The sequence below is a fragment of the Indicator indicator genome, chromosome 1 (genome assembly GCF_027791375.1).
Source record: "Indicator indicator isolate 239-I01 chromosome 1, UM_Iind_1.1, whole genome shotgun sequence".
In the NCBI taxonomy this organism is placed as follows: domain Eukaryota; kingdom Metazoa; phylum Chordata; class Aves; order Piciformes; family Indicatoridae; genus Indicator; species Indicator indicator.
This window is the reverse complement of record NC_072010.1, coordinates 52,530,213-52,553,643: the sequence shown is the minus strand read 5'-3', so window position 1 is coordinate 52,553,643 and position 23,431 is coordinate 52,530,213.

The window sequence follows — 23,431 nt, the reverse complement described above, 5'->3', positions numbered from 1 at the left end:
TGCCCTAAGACTGCATAATTCCCATTGTAAATATATCTTCTAACCATACAACTATCCTTTTAATGAGTTTTGGCATATTTCATATTAATAAAGGGTTACTATTATTATTAATACCTGTTTGCCATATCATTTTTTAATTATTGTTGTGAGGGTAATTAATTTATTCCTCCCCTTGACTGCAGCACAAGATGCTTGATGCTTTTATACATTGGATATTGCCAAATTGAAGAATGCACCTTTCATGCAGTATGAAGAAAATACAGTTCCATTATTCAGGGCTTTAAAAATCATAGTAAAAAGAAAAAGATAAATTATTCTTATTGCTGCCTGCAATCAGTCAGATAGAAGTTGACTGACAGAGCTGGCAACTTTTCCAAGCTTCATGAAATGCACAAGTATGTTGGTGCTATTTGCTTTGTTTCTTTATAGTCATCCGGCAAATATAAGTAAAACCCCAACATTTCTAGTACATGGTAGCCTAAATTGTGTGATGAATTGTTAAAAGGACAACTCAACAGATTAGGTCAAGTGTTTCATATACACGTAAATGTAGTTTATTTTGAATGCCAGTAGAATTTAAATGCCAAAAATACATAACATAAAATCTGTGATGTGGACATAATATTTTATAAAATGATGATAATATATTTGTCCAAAAGTCAGGTTGTAAAGAAAAGTAACACCAGAAAAAAAAATAGGCTTGATGAACTAGGCTCTAAACAAAAGAACTGTATTCAAATTTTAAATCTCTGACATATTTCTTGCTTGCCTTTGGAAAAAAACATTTGGTTCTAATGCATCAGTTTTTAAGATCCTTGTTTTGTCAGTGTCCAGAAAAACAAGCCTTCTGCACGGATCAGAAGTACAGTCTACGTGGGATTGAGCTCATTTTGATTTTAAATCTCTGTAATCCCAGCTCATTTTAATTTTACATCTCTGTAATCCTGATTACTACATGTAGTCTTTTATAATGAGATGGATTGACTTCATTGACTACATTGGCTGTCACCCCCTTCACTACGGTCTTCATTCAGTTTTATGGAACAACGAGTAACACTTGAGAAGTTCAGATATATTGCCTGACCTTGAGCTGCTGTTCCAGAAGATGCAGACCACTACAGGCACTCTAATGTATCTCCTAACTGTGAAAACTATATACATAATTAGAAATCTCAAATTCCAGATTTAGCAGAATTCATAAAGTACTTACCAAATTGGGTAGTCTAAGTGCTATACACCATATTTGAAGGCCACAGCAAAATTTTTGTGGATAGTTGCTGTGATCTGTTAGCTCTTGTTGTGCTTACACACAAACGTTTCTGTGTTTGTTTGCAGAATTTTACATATGAAGTTTGCATATGCTGCATGACTGAGATATGTGGCAGCTGAATAGAATTTTTAGAGGGTAAATTTGCATTATTCATTTACTGAGACCATTACACTTAAATCCTTTGCCATTTAATAAAAACATTTTGTCCTATAAACCCATTTTGCACACGTATTAGCAAAGCATTCAGAACATAAAAATGTGAGAAAGTTCTGTTTTATTTTAAGCATAAAGTGTGTGAGGGGATGCTAGCTAAGCTATCAAGTGAAAGAGGTGAAGAATTAACAGTGTCTGAAGTGCCTGAAGCTGTATATTTATTAAAAATAACCATCAAAACAAACAAACAAACAAGTAAGCAAGCAAGCAAACAAACAAAAAAACCCCAGCCAAACTGACCAAAAAAAGCCAAACTAAAACTTAAGGATAATTGGGATAGAATGCATAGAGAAGTGAAGGAATGTCCCTTGATCAAAGTATTTAAGACTTATCTTGCTGGAGTCATGGGTAATCTCACTAAAGCCTCTGTTTGTAACAGAAAGCTCAGTGAATTGATCTGTAGCAGTCCCTTTAAAACTGGCTTCTTTGTAATTCGGTGATTTTTGTGCTTCTGTTGAAGTAACAACTTAGAGGAAGAGACAAATGATGGGTACTGGGATAAGCATCCAGCTCTTTCTTCTCACATCTCTAAATCTAGCTTTAGCAGTCCCCCACAAACATTCTGTATGATACATTATCAATCTAAAGCTGAGATGTTACCTTTTTCCTCCTCATTCTGTAAAACATAAACTCCCAAAACTTTGAAATGTTAAGAAATTTCTTTTTTAGCCTATAAAAAGTCTCAAGTACTTTCTCTTTGCATAATTTTAGCATATATTACATTTTACACTGTAGATGCCCCTCATGGTGATTATTATTATTATTATATATTGCCAGTAGGAATGGAACCTAGGAAATCTAATGGTTAATGTCTGATTATTTTTACTTAAAAGTTCTTTACTGAAATTGTAGCAGCATCTTCAAATTCTTATCTCTAGAAGCCTGGATCCTGTCTAGGCCAGTTTGTAGCTAAAGATGTTTTGTTACACTCACTGAGCAGCATGTGACGCTTGAACTTTGCTAAAATGTGTATTGCTTCTCTTTCTTCATAAAATAGTTGTGCTGGTCTGGAATTACCAGTGTTAACTACTGAATTTAGTGGGAGTGTACTATTTTTTTTTTTTTTCAGAGCAAGATCACGTTTCAAAGTAGATTTCAGATTTCTGGTAAGCTGATTTTATATTACACTTGTGAGTATCAATGTTTCATCCTCATCTGCAACATTATTTTCATAGCAAGAAATGTAATTCAGAGAAAAGCTAGTATAGGAATACCAAAACCTGTTTAAAAAGAAGAACAAAACTAAAGATGTAAGTGAAATAAATAGTAAGTGAAATAAATAGTGCTATGAGCTACTGTAAAGATTTTGTTGTTGCTTGTGGATACGTTAATGTTACTATGGGAACTTCAGTTTTTGCATTTGACGTGATTCAACTGTAACAAGTGCTGACTGAAAAATGAAAGGAACTACAACATAAAGGAAATTGTGAGTCTTTTTTCCTTGAAAAGTAAAAATCCATTTCCATTTTATGTTATTCAATACATTACAGGAAAAAGAATGTGGAGAAACTAGAGAAAGAATGAGAAACTCTATGGCATGAAGGATTCCTTGTCAAAGCAAGTCACCAGTTTACGTGGACTTCTTTTCAGTGGTTAAATGATTATAAATCATTCAAAGGGTCAATTAGCCATATGAAAGAAACTGAAGAATCTGCCCTTTAACTTAGAAAATATTTGTCATTTTTAGAAAGTACTTGCTTTCTCTCAGCTCAAACAGAATTTAGGAATTTTGAATGCCACAGCAGCACATAATAGGATATTATTTGCTTATGTTCAGATAACTCAGGTTTTCCCTAACCCAACTATTGGATATTTTGTTTATGTGGAAACTCAGTTATATTTACAAACTGCACATTATTTCTCAGAATTGTTGAAGATGGAGTCTTAGTTATGTACAACCCAAGATGCACTTAATGCGCCTCACAATAACAGCTTTTCACACTTTTATTCCCCTTAAGGACATCCCTTTCTCTCCAGTCTTTGTGGTGATAGGAACCAAATATCTCTTCCTTCCATGAATAGACTTGTCACTGATTCTGATAAGATTTGGCAGACTGGCTGCAACAGCTGCTAGAAGAAAAGACTATTTACCCAACAGTAGATGCCCGCTGCATCTGCACAACATCACAGCAGCAGAAACCTGGTGTTCGAATCCAGGTAAGATAAGTAAGTTTGCTGCTTGAACAGCTTTTCTGAAATAAAGACAAGGTGGAAAATTCTGAAGGCCAGAAGAAAGATAACACTGTGCTGATATCTGAGACTGACAAGATTATATTTGAGAAACAGTGGATTTGCCTTCATAAATATAGATACAAAATTTTAAAAAAAATCTCAAGATCACTTCTTTCAACTCTGAGTTCTGGATTAGGTCACCAAATGCCACTTTTTCACTACCCATAGATTTACTTTAGTGATTATTCCTCATTGCTTTCTTTATGAACAAAAGGAACAGTGGAATATTAGAACTCTGTATGTGAAGACAGAACATCAGAATCTCCATAGTCTTGCAATGAAATTTATGCAATACTGACAGCCAGGTGATTTTTTCTTTTAACTGAAAAACTTAATTTAGTATTTACTTCCAGTATGTTGTGATAGACTGCAAAAATCATGAAATTCAACAGAGGCAAACTGAATATATACTTTACCAGAAGAATAACTTCATTTTCTTAGTACTGTCCCCAACAGTTCCTAACTAGATGGAGATATGCTTTTGAAACATACAAGACAGGCAGAATCTGTCTGTAATAGTGTCAAGAAATTAAATTGTACTTTATTACTTACAGAGCTGTCTTTTAGCAATTCTTAAAGCAACTCCTACTATTTTTAGACTGACTTCCCTTGAACTACTGCCAGTGCAATCTGCTATGGCCAGAGCAGAGGATGAAACATACTAAGTGCAGTGGCTCTTTTGCCATGTCTCCAGAGACCAAGATTGTCTTCTCACTCAGGCCTCACAGTGCATATTGATCAAGATTTATTTATTTGTTTGTTTGTTTGTTTATTAATCCATCTAGCATCTGACCCTTTCATGTCAGTAGCATAATTTTCCACATCACTGGACTGACATACGACTTGAATTGACTATGATTCTGAGCTTGGTTAAACAATAGAAATCACACAAACATTTAGTAAACAATTGCTGCTGCCGAATAAAATACTGTACTTACTGCCAGAAACAGAGAAACAATTTTCTGACTGAATTGAAAAGCTATGAAAGAAAAATTTGAAGGCCTGTCACATCTGCACATTCCGCCCTTAATATTCATGTACAGTTTAACATACATCTACATGATTGTTCCAGTGCCTCAGTGAATTGAGATAAATTAATTCCTTTACAAGCAGAGTATCTCACTTGAGATTTTTTGTGAAAGAAAATAGTTCCTCCTGCAATTTATGTGAGACTTATCTCAGCAAACTAAATATATTCTCCAAATACTGTCTTGTTTCATAGAAAAAAACTGCTGCCTGTGCTATTATCCCTTTCTTTGAACCTCGTATTTCACAGAATCACAGAAACGTTCAGGTTGGAAAAGACCCTCAGGATCACCAAGTCCAACCGATAACCCTACTTTACAAGATTCACCCCTAAACCATATCCCCAAGCACCACATCCAAACGACCTTTAAACACATCCAAGGTTGGTGACTCAACCACCTCCCTGGGCAGCCCATTCCAATGCCTGACCACTCTTTCAGTGAGAATTTTTTTCCTAATATCCAGTCTAAACCTATCCAGTCACAGCTTGAGGCGATTCCCTCTTGTTCTATCACCAACAACCTGTGAGAAGAGACCAGTGCCAACCTCTCTACAGTTGTAGAGAGAAATGAGGTCTCTCCTCAGCCCCTTCTTTTTCAAACTAAACAGCCCCAACTCCTTCAGTCGCTCTTCATAAGATTTATTCTCCAGGCCCTTCGTCAGGTTTGTTGCCCTCCTCTACATTTTGTCTAGCACCTCAACATCTCTCTTGTATTGTGTATTGTATAGTGCCCAAAACTGGACACAATACTCAAGCTGTGGCCTCACAATAGCTGAATACAATCAGCTCAGAGGAAAATCACCTCCCTAGTCCTGCTGCACACAGCATTTCTAATACAGGCTAGGATGCCATTGGCTTTCTTGGCCACCTGGACACACTGCTTGCTCATATTCAGTTGACCATCGATTAGAACCCCCAGGTCCCTTTCTGCCAGACGGCTTTCCAGCCACACTTCCCCAAGCCTATAGCATTGCTTGGGGTTGTTGTGATGCAAGTGCAGGAACTGGCATTTGGCCTTGTTGAAGCTCATCCCATTAACATTGGCCCATTGATGGAATCTATCCAAGTCCCTCTGTAGAGCCTCCCTACCCTCGTGCAGATCAACACACCCACCAACTTGGTGTCATCTGCAAACTTACTGCAGATCTATGTCTTCATCAAGGTCATCAATAAAGATGTTAAAGAGAAGTGGTCCCAACACTGAGCCCTGAGGAACACCACTCTCTCCCTGACTCCTAGTACATGAGGCTGGATGTCCAGGGCACTGCTGGATCCAGTGCTAAAGTCTGAGGCAAAGTAGGCATTGAGCACCTCAGTCTTCTCCTCATCCTTAGTCACTATGTTTCCCTCTGCATCCAATAAAGTATGGAGATTTTACCTAGTTCTCCTTTTGTTGTTCATGAATTTATAGAAACACTTTTTATTATCCTTAACAGCTGTAACTAGGTTGAGCTCTAGCTGTGTTTTGGCTTTCCTAATTTTCTCCCTGCATAGCTTCACTGCATCTGTATAGTCCTCATGAGAGACCTGCCTCTCTTCTGGATGCTTCTGTTCTTGGGGTCCAGTCAAAGGTCCCTATTCAGCCAGGCTGGACGCCTTCCCCACTGACTCATTTTTCAGCACACAGGGGCAGCCTGCCGCTGAGCCTTTAAGACTTCCCTCTTGAAGTATGCCCAGCCTTCCTGGACTCCTATATCATTCAGAGTGGCCTCCCAAGGGACTTTGTCAATCAGTCTCCTGAATGGGCCAAAGTTTCCCCTCTGGAAGTTCAAGGTGGAAGTTTTACTGAACCATCTCCTTGTTTCCCCATGGATAGAGACCTCAATCATCTCACAATTGCTGAACCCTAGACAGTCTCCAACTTCTACTTTCCCCACAAGTTTTTCCCTGTTAACAAGAAGTAGGTACAATAAGACACCTTCCCAGGTTGTCTCCCTCACCAGTTGTGTCAGGAAATTATCCTCCACACGCTCCAGAAACCTCCAGGACTGTTTTCTCCCTGCTGTATTACATTCCTAGCAGACATCCGGGAAGATGAAATCTCCCATGAGAACAAGGGGTTGTGATTGTGAAACCTCTTTCAACTGCTTATAAAAATTTCGTCTACCTCTTCATCCTGGTTGGGTGGTCTATAACAGATTCCCACCATGATATCACTCTTGATGGCCTTACTCCAAGATTCTTACCCATAAGGACTTCATTAATTTGCATGGTTTCATATGTCTCCCTTACATAGAGGGTTACTGTAGGAGTCTTGCTGTTAAGATAGTGGCTGTGTATAAAAATTTTCTATTGTGTGTTTATGCTATACAGCTGCCTTTTCATGATAGAGAAATATAGGATTCCGAACTCAAATCAGTAGAAAAATCATTTTTTTCCAAAAGTCTGAACTCGGACATGTTTCACAGACTATAATACTTGATCGCAATCTGACCTCACAAAGAACACTGAGAAATTCTCATCTACTGTGAATTAGAAATGGAATATTTCTTCATGGACTGACTAGGAGGAGAAACTAGAAGTTAGTTGAAACATGGTTTTGGGGAAAGTTATGTACATCAAAATAGAGAATGCCAGGTAAAGTAGTACATAATTACTTTAAATTATCTAATTTATGCCAAATCAAAATAATGTTTTAATTTGTTTCTTGAGATTCATTCAGCCATCCTCACTTATTTTGTTTTCTTTCAGGAAATAGGTGATTTCTGTTTTTACTTTCTCAAGTTTATTTTCAGTCCATTAACAAAAATTGTATAGCAATGTTATACTGTGGGTATACATCATATGCTGATATTAGTCCCCATTTAGATCTTTATAATAATCAAATATTTGCTACAGTGTGTCACTGGTAAGTCCCTTATGGTGGGTTTCACATGGGTATGTCAAGGCAGAGTTACATAAAGAAAGGAACTTTTATAGTGGTATTATATGACCTGGACAAGTACCCTGTATTAAAAGAATCTTCATAGGCCCAGTTAAATCAACTTGATGAACTGAAAAGGGACAATCTAAACCAGAAATTTAAGATACATAGCCCCTATGAATATTGGCATGTTCTTCACTGTAGAAGTAATTTAACCAAACTCAGAAGTTTTATCATGTCTGTCCATATATAGGGCCAATGCTCTAAATGAGAAGTTACTAGGAAAGTCTTTTTTATGCTTTGTTATAGGCAAAAAGAACAATCTATATCTCCGAATCATAGAACAGTCTGGGCCACAAGAGGCCTCCAAAGGTCATCTAGTCTGACCTCCCTGCAGTCAGGAGGGACATCCTCAACTAGATGAGGCTGCCCAGGGCCTCGCTGAACCTCAGCTTGAATATATCCAGGGAAGGGGCCTCAACCACCCCCTGGGCAACCTGTTCCAGTGATCCACCACCCTCATAGTAAAGAACTTGTTCCTAACATCCAATATAAATCTGCTTCTCTAGTTTGAAGCCATTGCCCCTTGTCCTGTCACTGCAGGCCTTTGTAAACAGTCTCTCTCCATCCTTCATATAGGCCCACTTCAGGTACTGGAAGGCTGCTCTTAGGTCTCCCCAGAGATTCCTTTTCTCCAGGCAGAACAACCCCATCAAATCTGTATCTCTCCAACCTGACAAGCAGGATGTTATGGGGCACTGTGTCAAAGGCCTTGCAAAAGTATCCATGGATACTTCACATAAATAACAACAGGAGAAACTTCATTTTAAACAGAACTTGAACATCATAATTATAGATAATCATCAAGCAAGGAGCCAGACAGAGAGCTACATAATGAAATTTCACTAGCTCTAATGTAAGTTGTTTGATTAGTTTATTATTTATTTTAACCCCCATAAGAACATACTTTAATTCACATAAATCTGTAACAACATAACCATTACGAATGTGATCTATATGGACTTTTGCAATGCTTCTGAAATGGTCCCCCATAACATCCTGCTCTCCAAGTTGGAGAGACACAGATTCGCTGGTGGACTGTTCAGTGGATAAGCTATTGGCTATATGGTCTCATCCAGAGAGTAGTGCTCAATGGTTTGAAGTCCAGATGGAGTGCAATTACAAGTGGTGTTTCTCAGGAGTCCAAACTGGGACCTGCATTGTTTAATATTTTTATCAATGACATAGACAGTTGGATCGAGTGCACCATCAGCAAGTTTGCAGATGACACCAAGCAGAGTGGTGCTGCCACTATGTCAGAGGGATGGGATGTTATCCAGAGGGACCCAGACAAGCTGGAGAGGTGAACCTTATGAGGTTCAACAAGAGCAAGTGCAGAGTTCTGCACCTGGGCCGGAGCAATCCTCACTATCAATACAGACTGGGATGGGGTGAAGAGCCCAGAGGAAAAGGACTTGGGGGTTCTGACGGGGGGTCTGTATAGGAGCAGACACTGTGCACTTGCAGCCCAGAGAGCCAGTCACATCCTGGGCTGCATCAAAAGATGTGTTGCCAGCATATCCAGAGAGGTGATTCTGCCACTTTGCTCTGCTGAGACCTCACCTGGAGTACTGTGTCCAGGTCTGGAGGCCTCAATACAGCACACAGAGCTAATGGAACAAGTCCAGAGGAGGATCCCAAAAATGATCAGGGGGTTGGAGCACTTTCGTTACGAAGACAGGCTGAGGGAGCTGAGGTTGTTCAGCCTGGAGAAGAGAAGGCTCCAGGGAGACCTAATAGTGGCCTTCCAGTACCTGAAGGGAGCCCATAAGAAGGATGGAGAGTCTGTTTACTATGAGGGTGGTTGCCCAGGGAGGTGGGATGAAGACAATTTTAATGGGAAATATAAACATACATTCCATAAAAGTATTCTGATTCAAATAGGACTTAATTGATCATGACTATACATACCAGGCCTTTACTGCATCCTAACAAACAAAATCATGTTGCTGCAATTGCCTTTCACCAAGTGGAAATGCTTGCTATGCAGAAACGTAAATATATATAATTCCGCCAAATTTTACAAGAACAATATGCTTCATAGGTGGCAATATTAGTTAACTTAATTTCCCTGCATTCCATCACTGTTCCATTTTCTACACAGAGCTATTTAATTAAGCTACATCTGTTTCACTAACTTCAGCCTAGGATTCTGTTATTTTCTGCTGAGAATTAATTCACTTGGAAAGTAAATATCTAGGTCTTAAAATTATTCTTGCATCTTTACTTACTCAAAAGTGAAAAAATTCTGCTTTGTACTATATTTTTCTTTTATTAGATTGGGTTATGTTTTTAGGAAGTGTAGAGAAGTAACTATAATTAATCTGACTGTAAAGCAAACTTATAAAACATGTCTAGGAGGGTTTTTTGTGCCCTTTACTAGAAAGAATTTGAGAACAGCTGTATTTGCAGTAGATGTGCAGACGTGTGCAGATCTGGATGTTCGATCTCCTTCATTTAAGTCCTACCCTTTTACTAGACATGTGAAAGAAGCAAGGAAGTAAGAAAAAAAAAAAGAAAAATTAAAAACCGTTTCCCTCCTTTACATCTGAGATGAATGAGCTCAAAGACAGTAATGTAATTAGTGTTCAGTTATGCTCTGAGAACACTCAGAAGACAGAAGTAATGATTTATGTCCTCACAGGTAAGATTTACCTTTACAATAAAGTCTTCAGCCTGTAATACTCAATCAAAGTGGAAACAGTCTTGCAAGGCAAGAGTTAGGTACTAATCTGCCAAATCAGTGCAGCATGTACTGTACTTCAGGTGTGACAATGCCACTTATTTTCCTGCAGAATCCAAAACACTTAAAAAGCCATCTGTGCAGGGAACTGTATTTCATTTTTTGCAGCAAGCTTACAATGTGTATCCAGACAAGATACTCTCTTATAAGCAATGTGAGAAACTGATGACTATATGAGTACAAAGGCAAACATGCTGATGTGCAAATGCTCAACTAAGATATAGAAATACCTACTATATGAACAATAGCTACTATGTGAACAATATTTGTCTTATACATGAGTCTTGGTGCATTTCTGAATTAGAATCGAGTACAAATACACATTATGTAAGGCTACACTACAAAAACTTGCACAATATTTCTCTTGCACAACATTTCTCTATGATAAAAATGCAACTACTGAAGATGTAATTAAGGCAAGGACCTACAACATTAGGCAGCACCCTAAGTAAGAAAATAGATTTCAATTACAGAGACAAAATGAAATTGACATATACACACACATCTCAGAGATAGAAAATGCTTTTATTTTTAATATGAATGATAGTAAAGAAATACAGATACTTTAAGAAATGCTGCTCTTTTTGATCTCATTCTGAGGAAACTGTAAGTTACTAGATGTCAACTCATGTAGAAAATGTGCTAATTGCTTATAACCAATTTTCATTTTCTATACTTTCCATTAAATTCACTTATATAATGACTTTTATGAAATAAAATTTATAAATTAGAGTTTAAAAGTTCTTTGTATATCTTTGCAATTTTCATTGTAAAACAAGTCAAGTAATGGGGTATATCCTCAAAGGATATTTTCACCTTTTATGTAACCAAACCTCCTGACATTTCACATAAAATATCTGTACCTGTGATAGATTTGGTTAAAAAAATGTTTTAAATACTGACTCTGGATCCACTTGGATAGATTTTTTAACTGATACAGTAAAAAAAAGTGAATCAAATCAATTATATGAAAAGACAGTTTCAAAGTCCTAGGTATCTCATGTTAAAATGTGTTAAAAACAAACTTGGAAAAGGATGGTGAAGATTCCTGAGGTAGGACAAGAACTCATGGCAGATATTTTTATGACAGTGTCAACACTTTCCCAGAGTGTTGATTAACAAACTTGATTTTACAGTAGAGAAGAAAATTGACAAATAAATGAGGCTATAAAAGCAGTTTAGGGAACAGAACAGTGACTCTTTGGTCTAGAGGAACTGTGGAAAAAATAAAAAATGCAAGTAGTCTCATTAGAGCTAACTCTCAAAGATATCATTGACAACAGCATGCAAATGAGCTGCAACTGAATGATATAAAGTACCGGGCTCCCTACTTAGTCATGTAGAAATCCTTTCCCCAGTATTCTGCATGAGTACTCAATCATTATTTCTTGGAGAACAAACTGACAGAAGGTAACTTGAGAATTCTTCACCACTTATCTCCCCATTAAGAATCTGCAAAATGTGTTTTAGCAAATTGGAGTTGTCTATATATATCTGGATACTCTCAACTCTGCTCTGGGGAGGCATTACCTGTGTCCTCTGGAGCCCTTATCAGAGGAAAGATATTGAAGGAGTGGGTCCAGAGGAGGGACACAGAAATGATCAGAGCTGTGGAACGTCTTTCCTATGAAGAAAGGCTACAAGAGGTGTTGTGTTCAGCCTGTAGAAAAGAAGGCTCTGGGGAGACCTTGTTGCAGCCTTGTGCCCATAAGAAAGATGGAGATAGTCTTTTACCAGGGGTTGCTGTGACAGGACAAGGGGTAATGGCTGTAACCAAAAAAAAGGGCAGACTAAGACAAGATATAAGGATTTTTTTTATTTGTTGTGGGCTTTTTTACAATAAGAATAGTGACACATTAGTAGAGGTTGCCCAGAGAGGTAGTAGAAGTCCCATTCAAGGTCAGGTTGGACAAGGCTCAAAGTAACCTCATATAGTTAAAGATATCCTGGCTCACTATAGGAAAGTTGGACTAGATGACCTTTAAAAATTTCTTCCAACCCAAGGCACTATAATTCTATGATTTTTCCTACTATGCATGACAATTTAGATTAAGAATTTTAAATACACTATTGTCAGTGGAACTTGAATCTCAAATCACTTACAATCTTTAGTGGCTCAAAGTCTTTTAAAAATCCAGACTGTAGTATAATAATGTGTATAAAATTACACAGTTTTTTACAGTAGCCAAGATTCTAATTCTCATCTCGATCTTTTCACACTTTATAACTCCACTGATTTCAATAGAAATATTAATCTAGTGTAACTTGGTTAAAAAAACATTTCCTGCCTCAGAACATTATGTCATACTGAGTAAGTCTACTTATATGAATACCAATAGAGAAAATGCCAAATGTTAGGATCATAGAGTAAAATTAGAGAAGATTTTAATTCTGAGTAACAGTTGAACATTGAAAAATACCCACAGTCCTTTTAAAAGGACAGAGTCATGTGTAGTTCAAACTTGAACATAGAAGATTTCACCTCAACATGAGGAGAAACTTCTTTACAGTGAGGGTGACAGAGCACTGGAACAGGTTCCCCAGGGGGGTTGTGGAGTCTCCTTCTCTGGACACTTTCAAAGCCCACTTGGATACATTCCTGTGTGGACTACCCTAAGTGATCCTGCTCTGGCAGGGGGGTTGGACCTGATGATCTCTTGAGGTCCCTTCCAACCTCTGATATACTGTGATACTGTGATAGTGGTTTTGACATGATATTAAGGGACACGACTGCAATTGGTCAGTCACAAAGTTTTCATGCTGCACTTCTTTTATTAATGACTATCTCCTAATATTGCAGAGTAAAATGTTGTGACCATAGTATAAATGATCCTTTCAGTCCTCCCTGCTGTTGTCATTTTATTATGCAATTGCAGTTATGTTATAATTTGCAGTTAGATTATAGTGCCTTCACAGTAGCATTGGAACAATCACATAGTAATTTCAACATACAGTTCTATGTTCAGTCAATGTTTTCACTGGACTGGACTTGATCAATTAAATAGAAACCTTAAACAACTCTCCAAACTCTATCAGTGAGCAGATCTTTAAGGGAAAGTTCCAAACATCAGAACCTAAGTCTTTGCTATTTAAAGTATATCCGTTATCAATACAAAACTGGCAGAATTTGAAATAGTGATGCAATTATTTTGTTTAATGCATCCATAGTGAATATTTGAAGTCAAGATATTCTAGCACCTAATTCTTAAACTGTAGAATTGGGTTGACATACCTATGTAAAGGATTAACTTGTAATTATGAGCCATCTTAAAATCTTTTGTAACAGCAACCATAGTAATGTACGCTAACACATTTAGAAAGAAATTAAATACAAAATTAATATGTAGGTTTATGAATCTTTGTTTCATAATAGGACCTTACTAATTGTGAAGGACAACTTATTTGCATGTTACAGTTTTCTGAACTTCATAACTGCTTAATCTCCTTTGCTATTTTTCACTTCTTATTGGATTATTATTTTTTAATAAATCTTAATAGGACATGACTTTCAATTTCTCATACAAAAGCAAATGCATTTTTGTCTTTCTATTTGCACTGAGAACATTTATTCTTATTTACTTGGATGCTGAGACCTGTATGGTTTGGCAGGGGCAACCAGTGTGAATAATTCTTACCAGCTTTAACCATTTGGTTGCATTGTGTTAACAAGTACAGAAAATCAGTTTGGTGAAAACAAAGAAATCATATACATTTTAAATGGATTATACTGAAAGTAGTTAATTTCACATAATTACCATAAAAATAAAAATAACTTGCTCTTACTTCTGTTCTAAACTTTACTTCTAATCTAAACTACTGAAAAATCATGCATAAACCTCTTATTATTAGGTTTCCAGACCTATTTTCTTACAGCCCCTTGTGCTACATTCTGTCACTTGAAAGATGAATCTCATAGACAGATATCAGTTTTCTAATACAGATATCATTCTCTCATGTAGAACAGTGCCTGTGAATTAAAGATGTTCCCATTGAATAAGAAATGTTAGTCAAGCTTTTAAAGGTTTTCTTTATAGATCCTGTCATATTGTATGCATGTCAGTTACACTGCTGGATAGTGGTCTCAAACACTGTAATAAGGCATCATAAGTAGGTACATATTTCTGGTGCTGATAAGTGTTATCCTCACGATAAGAAATTCTGTGTGCATATACCCCTTCTTTGTTACTGTTGTGAAATAACAGAAATGAGAGGCATAAATTATTGGTTAAGAAAGTTGTCTGTCAGCAGTTATAGAAGCTCCTGGTTGAAAATTGTTAGGAAAAGCATTCATCATTCTCTAATTCTGTCTAGGGATTTGATTTGCATACCACAGCCTACTTGTAGTTCAAGAAATGCAATATCTATTCGGAGGAAACTTTGAAGGAAGACTTCGTAGTTCTGACAAAGTTGATAATTTTTCTCTTATGTGGCAAAATCAGTAATATGGGATAATGCCATATGGTGATATTGAATTATTTGATTTGAACTCCAAACCCCATCTTTCCTGAACGTTACTTCTATCTGGCTTAAATACTTATTTATAGAACTGGATTTCAAGAAATGTTTGTATTGATATAAGGCTTCTCAAAGAACATTTAGATGTGAATTCTGATTCATTCTTTTTGGTTTTGTCATGGGTCAAGCCAAATATTTGCTGCTGTGTTTCAAAGCTATCCTTCCTCATGCCAGCTCCAAGATGAAAGTGCTGACAGGAGCAAAGTATTATGGGGCTTATATGGTAACATGAGAGGCTTCCTGTTCTGGTTGTTGCTTTTGGGTTCTGAGTATTTGCTCTTTTCCATAGACATGGATGGTTTTCTTTTGTGTCTTTTTTTTTTTTTTAACTCTCCATTTTGCTGCACTTTATCTGCAAATGGGCTAAGCTAAGGTAATTGTTCATTGTATTATTAGCTAAGGTATCTGTGCATTTATGTTTTCGCATTTATATTGAACTCTTATCTCACTCTCTTTACCTCAACCTGGAGGTTTTTGGTGTTACTTTTCCCTCACTTCTGTGTTGTAGGGAAAAGGCTGTGTTTAACTAGTGCAATTTGTAAAGTAGAAAAACTTTTTCTCATGAGGAATCCTGTCCTCTAGCACTGTAAATTATGCATTACTGAAAACTCAAATTATGCATTTGGAAATTCAGTCTTAAGTGCATATTCCTCATTAAGAATTAAAACTATTAAAAGTGTTTTTAAAGAATGAATAACTGATTATCTTACATGTTCACAGTATTAACATAAAATTCATAGAGCTTCTGCATAAACCATTGTATGTCTCAGAAATGGTATTACTTGCAATGACAGATACATAACAAAGCTCAGCCTTTGATAAGTAGCATGGTGAATTAGTTTTAAATGTTTTGGGATGTCTGATTGATTCAGACCATTTTTCTGTTTTCAACTTCTAAAGGTCTCTTTTACTAGAAGGCCCTTGGCTCTATCTTTACCACCTCAGGGAGTTCTGAAAAAGAATAAAAGAGCCAGCATCTACACAATCTCCATGACAACATGTTAATGACTTTACACACTATTAGAATCAGTGAAGTTACTGATGCAAAAGAAAGTATGCTGTTACAATACTATTTACTGCAATGGAGGAACAACTGAGCAAACTGGAAAAAACAGTAATGGGTAACAGAATATCATAGCCAAGTTACTATTGCTCTTTTCTTTGTCTAATGTTTACATTGGCCTTGACACAGCTACCCTGTTATTCTATGCATCTATGGTGATTCCTCCTTTTGCACCTGATTATTTGGCATTCTGCAAATATCATCAGATTACACTACATGATGGTAGGTGACATGTTCCAAGAGAAGATTAATGCATTAAAATTGTCAGTATATTTGCTATGAGTAGCATTTCTACTATCATTAGAAGTACTTCTGTCAGTAGCAGCTTTAACAAAGTTAGAAATTTTTGGCTTTGCAATGTGATATGATTAAGGATTCAGGAATGAGTTCCTGTGAGTCTTCTGTGCTTTGCAGTTTACACCTGTACTAGGGCAGCAGACAAAGGGCTTTGCTGCTGAAAAGATCTTGGCCTGAAGTGAAGCATATTAGCAAGACACAGGAAACTGCAGAACAGGACATGAGTAACTGCCAAAAAGGCCATGAGGAGTTCCTGGATGTGACAGAGAACAAGAACAGGCTAACTCCACAAAAAACTGCTGGATCTCACAGCTGATTAAGAGCAAAGTGTGAGAAAGAAATGAGCCTCAAAAATAATTGGAGAGGAGTACTAGAAGAGCGCTAGAGGAACAGAATCTTGCAAGGCTGCCAGCACCTTAGTAAAACCTGTAACACTGAGATTCCTGAGGCAGCCATACCAGAAATAATAAATTCACTCATGTTAGTGGCAAAACTGGTACAAATGAGGAAAAAGTCTTCGGGGGCATTCTGTCTGTTGGGAGGATATAAGGGCAGAGAAAGGAAGATATAAAGGGAGCAAAAAATGTATTCATAAAATAGGAAAAAGGATAACAAAATATTAATGTTATATAAACAGGACTGAACTGGCATATCTACTGGGTAGCTACGTGTCTTGGAGCAGAAATTTAAATCATACCAGTTATTCTGACCACACCATGATAGTCAAATCTCCCACAGTGGTCAGAAGGACTGGGATGGAGGTGCAGTTGCCTGCCTTCTGTCGCCTGTCCAACAGATAGAGCAAGCATCCTGCTGTTCTTACACTGACACTGACTGTCTGTTCCTGGTCCAGAAGCATCAGCATGAAGTACAGAGCTTCAGTGATGTCAGACAGAGGTAAAACAGAAGTGACCAGTAAGAAGATTTTATTATCAGTATTGCTGGTTATAACTGTGAGCTTGTTATCTTTGCAGCTATGGAATTGTTATGAAGTTTTCACAGTTGGATATTTTCTGGTACTCAGTTTCCATATTGCAGAAGCTTTGGAAGGAGAAAAAATGTTTATATGCTATGGAAAAACAACAACAACAACAACAACAAAACACAAGAATTGAAACAAAAAGAAAACTGAAAGGCTTGTTTTACTGCATTTCCACAGATGTAGCTCCTCATAAAGGAGGGTCTTGGGAGTACATGAAATTTGAAAACTTCATAAAAAAAAAAAAAATCTGAGGTTAGCCAGGGGCAGAATCTTCTCTTGTACACCTCTTATTATAGGTCAAGGTCTTAACATTCATTGGACATAGTCTAGTTTGACAGCTGTAAGAAAAAACATATTTTGAAAGAAATTGAAGAATTGTAATGCTAAGGTCAATAAATCAGAAGCAAATAATTTTTATAAAAGGAAAGTCAGGAAGTTCAGTTAAAGATACAGTATATTACACAAATCACATAAGTCTTGAAATCATAGAATCAGAATTGTAGAATGGTTTGTGTTGGAAGGAATCTCCAAAGGTCATCTAGTCCAACCCCCTCTGCAGTAAGGAGGGACATCCTCAACTAGATAAGGCTGTCCAGAGCCCTGCTGATCCTCACTTTCAATATCTCCAGGGATGGGGGCCCAACCACCTCCCCGGACAACCTGTTATAGTGTTCCACCATCCTCACAGTGAAGAACTTGTTCCTAACAGCCAATCTAAATCTACCCTTCTGTGGTTTGAGGCCATTGCCCTTTGTCCTGTGACTACAGGCCTTTGTAAACAGACTCTCTCTATCCTTCTTGTAGACTCCCTTCAGGTACTGGAAGGCTGCTATTAGGTCTCTCTGGAGCCTCCTCTTCTCCAGGATGAATAACCCCAGCTCACTCAGCCTGTCTTTGTAGCAGAAGTGCTCCAAACCCCTGTAGCCCTCCTCTGGACCTGCTCCATCAGGTCCATATCCTTCCTATATTGAAGGACACACTACTCCAGGTGAGGTCTCAGCAGAGCAGAATAAAGTGGCAGAATCACCTCTCTGGATATGCTGGCAACACTTCTTTTGGTGCAGCCCAGGATGTGATTTGCCTTCTGGGCTGCAAGCACATAGTGTCTGCTCCTGTCCAACTTCTCATCCATCAACCCCCAAGTCCTTTTCCACAGGACTGCTTTCTAGCACCTCATCCCCTAGTCTGTATTGATAGTGAGGTTTGTTCCAGCCCAGGTTCAGAACTCTGCATTTGCTCTTGTTGAACCTCATGAGGTTCACCTGGGCTCACTAGGTCCCTTTGGATGACATCCTGTCCCTCTGGTGTATTGACAACACTACTCAGCTTGGTGTCATCTGCAAACCTGCTGATGGTGCACTTGATCCAACTGTCTATGTCACTGATAAAAATATTAAACAGTGCAGGTCCCAGTATAGAATGTTTCCAGTTCTAGTGAGTTTTATTCTACTTATTAATGTGATCCTCTGCTACTTATTTTTTTTAGTATCTACAATTTACACTTTGAATCAGACAGTGGAAGGCAGGCATATCAGTCACACAAGCTTATTCTTAAGGCCTTCATAAACAAATGCCTTCTGACCATTATAAGCCTAAGCAATGCTGTTAAAAACCCTACTGTTTAGACTTCACTAATGCTAGCAATATTTTGTCACAGCGGGTATATATAGTTTGACTGGGCCATCAGTAGCTGGAGATCATGGCCACATATACAACGTGTGTGGTTCAGGGAGTTTAGTTCAGAGTTGTTTTAGTCTGATACTCCCTGGCCTGAACTTCCCTTCTATTGATGTTTTGTTCAGTTACTTTTCCACTGGACACTGGACTGAACTTGGTGATTTGCTGGAGTGAAGCTTTATTTTTTTCTCAACTGAGTCAAATTCACAAACATGAAATGTGCTTTGTGAACTGAATTAATAAGATATATCTGAGGATGGCAGAAAGATTCAAGGCAAAACCACGCTACTGCTCCAAACCTAAAAGATTTAGCTGATGGATCACAGAATAAGTGAAACAACATTCTAGCATGTTTTTTTCTGGCCATTTATGATCACTCAAGAAAATGTGAAAACTGTAAAAGTAGATGAGAAAATTATTGTCAATATTTATGTACAATTTATCAATAAAACTATCTCAAACTTCTAGGTTGTGACTTTGAACAGGGTTTTTTTGGTTTTGTTTTTATTTTCCCTAACAATTTACATAATTTCACATTATTTGTTTTAATCCTATTAGTACAATGCTTCCTCAGTACAGAGGTTATGTATGTAATTTACCCTGAAAAACCTTTTATGTATCAAGGGAAAAAAGGTTAACCTTAAATTAGGAAATTACTAGATACTGCCAGACAAAAAACCCAGACAACTCCTTCCTCCTATAGAAATTCAGTTATACCATTTAAATGAAGCAAGAAACATAGTAATACTTTGGTTATAACATTTAATATCAAACATGATGTTGGCAAGCAGCTGGTATTTTTTTCTGTGTTGCTGTCATTATCTTTGATTGGTGTTTTTTGACATTTCAATAATAAATTCTATTAGAGAGATTTGTTGCATTATATTCTAGTTAATCAATTGTTTTATAATGTCAATTGTTTTATAAATGTGACTTAGTATGTATTTATCTCATGAGCCTACTATGCTTATAAACTATGACTTAAACCTTGTGACACCAGTTCAAATCTGTAGTAATCCCATTTATTAAAACATTATTAAATTCAGATTATAATTGAAAATTGACAAAGATTCTTTTTCTTCTTCCTGGATTAGAATTAAGAGTTCCTCCACAACATTGTGCAAGTGACCAAAAAGATTAGACTCATGCTTCTACAGTCTTTCTAGTTATATGATATTCAAAAGAGAATGGGAAAAAATATTTCCTGTTGTAGTACCTTGGTTGTTTTTTTAGACATGCAATTTAATCTGGTCCTCAGTTGACTATATCTGAACAAATTCCAAGTTCTTAATCAACAAAAGTTTTCCATTTACATCAATGAAAGCCGTTTCTGTTCTTCCAGGACATAACAGGGCATTAATTCATTGAACTGATTGCTGCTGGTTTCAATAACTAACCTCAGCATACTAAGATTTACCTGAAATTAAACCTGACAAAAGCAAGCTGATCAGGTTCAATTAATTTATGTTCATTTCTTGAATGTGTCCAGAGAAGGGCAATGAGGCTAGTGAGAGGTCTCGAGCACAAGCCCTATGAGGAGAGGCTGAGGGAGCTGGGGTTGTTTAGCCTGGAGAAGAGGAGGCTCAGGGGAGACCTTATTGCTCTCTACAACTACCTGAAAGGAGGTTATAGCCAGGTGGGGTTTGGTCTCTTGTCTGAGGCAACCAGCACCAGAACAAGAGGACACAGTCTCAAGCTGCGCCAGGGGAAGTTTAGGCTCAAAATGAGAAGAAAGTTCTTCACAGAAAGAGTAATTGGCCAGTGGAATGTGCTGCCCAGGGAGGTGGTGGAGTCACAGACCCTGGAGGTGTTCAAAAAAAGACTGAATGTGGCACTTGGAGCCATGGTTTAGTTGTCAGGAGGTGTTACGTAATAGGTTGGACTTGATGATCTCTGAGGTCTTTTCCAGCCTGGTTGATTTTATGATTCTGTGTGATTCTTAGGGTACAATATTATCAGCATTTTGGTTCCCTAAGCTTTTCTCAGTTTTAATAACAAGCCATTACAAAATACTAAATGCATAAATAATTAATATTTCATACTCTTTAGAGAACAAGTGATCATTCAGGAAGTTATTGGTAATGAAAAGTTGTTTTCCCATATTAAGTAGTTTATGCTTCTGTCCTCTGCAGGTTTCTGTATCTGAGAACTCATTTACAATTAGCCAGGAGTCTACAAAGTGCTACAAAAAAATGTACTGATTCTCTCTAAAAAAAATGCTAGTATTATGTTTTCTTAAAAGTTTTGGTTTTTTTCCTGCAGTTTTCCTACATTATCCTTTTTTATAATGCTATTTCAGCTGTGCAAAACAGAAAAGAAAAAAAAAATCCCAAAATAATACAAACAGAAAGAAGAATGGGAAATAGTAATTAAACAAAACATAGTACTAATACGCTTCTTATTTCAGTTTGAAGTTTCAGTATTGTCACAAATAAGTGATTTAGATCATTTAAAGAATCACCATAAAAACGTATTAACAACACGGATTTTAATGTGAGCTTGTAAAAGTGTGACTTAACAAAGTTTATGGCAAAGGTTCCTTCTATTACATACTGCATGGAAGAAACATCCAGAGGATAAAGGACTTAGAATCAATTTAGAATTATTTACATAGAGACTGGAGAAACAAAACGGTAAAGGACACTAAGCCATGGAGTCACCAGGGTCAGAGTGGATGCCTTTGCTTTCTAAAATCTGCATGGAGGAGTCTGGATGCAGCGGTATCTAGATGTAGGCCCAGACTTGGTCAACTGTTCATGTATGATGGAATTATCTATATGGATGTCACTGGTATTAATTCAGCATGTTATCAGTCACTGCTGCAAAGAAAAGGTCTCTCCACCTTGTTAAAGAAGGATTACTGGTAGAAGTGGATGACACAGTGGAAAGATGTGTTGCCATTCAGACTGGACAGACCGGACTGTTAAACAAATGCAAACCTAATGAAGTCCAACAAGGATAAGTATAGAGTCCTGCACCTGGGGAGGAATAACACCATGCACCAATAGATGTTGGGGGTTGACTGGCTGGTGAGTATCTTCACAGAAAAGGACTATGTTATTCATGGAATGGCAATGTGCCCTGGTGTCCCAGAAGGCCAATAGTATACTTGGGGGCATTAAAGAAGGTGTGTCCAGTAGGTGGAGGAAAGTTCTCCTCTCTTCCTCTACTCAGCTCTACTTAGACCACATGTGGAATATTGTGAACAGTTCTGGGACCCCCAGTTTAAGAGGTACAGGAAACTGCTGAAGAGAGGTCAAGGGAGGGCTACGAGGATGATTAAGGGACTGGATCATCTCTCTTATGAAGAGAGACTTAGACTTGGGGCTGTTTAGTCTGAAGAAGGGAAGGCTGAGAGGGCACCTTATCAATGTCAATACATTTCTGAAGGGTGGCTGTCAGGAGGATGAATCCAGTCTCTTTTTACTGATACCCAGTGACAAGATGAGGGACAATGCAAACTCAATCACAGGAAATTCTATCTGAACATGAGAAAAAAACTTTTCTACCATGAGGGGATGGAGTACTGGAACAGGCTCGCCAGAGAGTTTGTGGAGTCTCTGTGCTGGTTTGAGGCCAGACAGATTCTGTCTTGCCCCAAGAGGGGCAAAAGAATGACTACAAATGTATTGAAGAGTGATGGAAAGTTTAAGTGGAAAAATAATTGGTGAAACTACAAAAACTACAAGCATAGTGACAAGAATATCCCAAAGCATAGAGAGTCCCTTACATAACACCCAAAGGCCTCCCAACTCTTCCTTTCTCCCCACCTGAGGGTCTACCCAAAACCCCCAGGGCTCTTTCTTTCCCCCCCACTGCTAGGCAAGTCTCAGGCTGGCCAGGTCTGAGACTGCCTCCCCTCCTTCTCCCGGCATTAGGCCTAGACAGGCCTAAGAGACCTTGAGATACTCCCCCACCATTACCCAATAGGAAGCATCTCCCATGGGAGCAGAGAGGGAAGAAAGAGGGAGAGAATGACTTTGCAGTTGGATTTATAGGGGGCAGGATTTATGGGTAGAAATACGCCGTTTCGTGTGTCCACTTTATTGGGTTGGACAGTCAGGGCACCGGAGGTGTAACTTATGTGGCACTAACAGGAGGCACCCAGCCTAAACTGCCACAGTCTCCTTCTCCAGAGATATTCAAAACCCTCTTGGACGTGTTCCCTTGTGACCTGCCCTAAGTGGTCCTGCTTTCAGGGAGGGTTGGTCTCAATGATTTCTGGATGTCCCTTCCAACCTCTAGTATTCTATAATTCTATGAATCTCAAACCTCGAGAGGTAGCCCTGCTAAAAGGAAGTGTTGGCCATACAGGGAGAACTCAAATTGAGCTCATCCAATGATCTGTTGTTGAGAAAAGGTCTTGTTGCCCAGAGGAGCAACCTTGAGAGCTGTACCTTGAGAGCTCAAGGAGAGATCATCGCCATGCAGCCAAACTACCTAACAGAGAGAGCTCAAAGATCTCTCTTCACGTAGACTGTCACATCTA